Source organism: Chinchilla lanigera, unplaced genomic scaffold, assembly GCF_000276665.1.
Source record: "Chinchilla lanigera isolate Chin_1 unplaced genomic scaffold, ChiLan1.0 scaffold00183, whole genome shotgun sequence".
Lineage (NCBI taxonomy): Eukaryota > Metazoa > Chordata > Mammalia > Rodentia > Chinchillidae > Chinchilla > Chinchilla lanigera.
In genome coordinates this window covers 1-1,079 of record NW_004955584.1, presented here as the reverse complement: position 1 = coordinate 1,079, position 1,079 = coordinate 1, and positions in this window count along the sequence as shown.

Here is a 1,079-nt window from a genome sequence, read left to right as displayed (position 1 = left end):
ACACACACAACAAACCAGCAGCATTCCAGAGGAACTCTAGCAATCCTTCACGAACTGCTCTGAGGCAGAGTCGTCGCAATTCTTTTCCTTCCCATGACTATGAGGGTGAGAGAACAAGCCCAGCTATCCCTTGCCTTTTCAGTGCCAGCACTTGAACCCCAGGCCTGATGTGAGCCAAGCATAACACAGATTTCAAAGAGTTGAAGTTACGTTACTTTTTTCCTCATGAAAATGGAAGCAGGGCTTACAGAACATGGCCTCAAATCTTTAAAATTTTTCCTGGTTTGCTATAGCTGTACATCTAGTTTATTAGTGGCTGGTGAAATTGAATTTCCAAAACATAATGAATTTCCAAAACCATAATGGCAGTGTGTTAACTGAGTGGAGGATGGGGCTGGAGTTCATTTTCTAGATGTTGTGTACAAAGGCAGATTACGGACAAATGGAGCTACATCAGCACGCTAGACGCCTCCCAGGGTTCAGTGGAGGGGCTTTGTGTTGGGCTGTGAAACAGATATTAAAGTTCTCTATGCTCTGAGACGTGGAGGCCTGAGCATCTGGAATCGGTGCAAGTGAGGAAAGCTGCCGAGGCACCGGGCGTGCTTTGAGATCCTGCAGTAAAGCTGTCTGAGGCTTTTCACTGTTTAAACCTACATCACCCAGTAAAAGCCTGGCCCTGGAATGTCCCAGCACAGTGATGCTGGGAGGTGCTGGACGCCGTAAGACCTGGTAACCCAGCGAGGCATGGTGACACACGGTGTAACCTCACCAAGGACGCTGAAGCAGGATAGCCATGAGCAGGAGGCCAGCCCAAGCTACACAGCAAGACCCTCTATCAAAAAACAAAAAAAGAGCGAGTTGGTGAGACTTCCGGTCATTGGTGGGGTTCGCTTGAGAGGCACGGAGGGCTCTGCCCCTTCCTCTCCCCCTTCCTGGACCTGAGTCACTGCTCTGCGCATGGGGCCAGGCAAGCATGGACTGAAACCTGCACATCTGTGAGCCAGAATAAGCTCTCCCCCCGGTCACTGGAATCGAACCCCTGCGAGGCAAGTGCTCTATGCCTGGCTGCACCCCAAGCT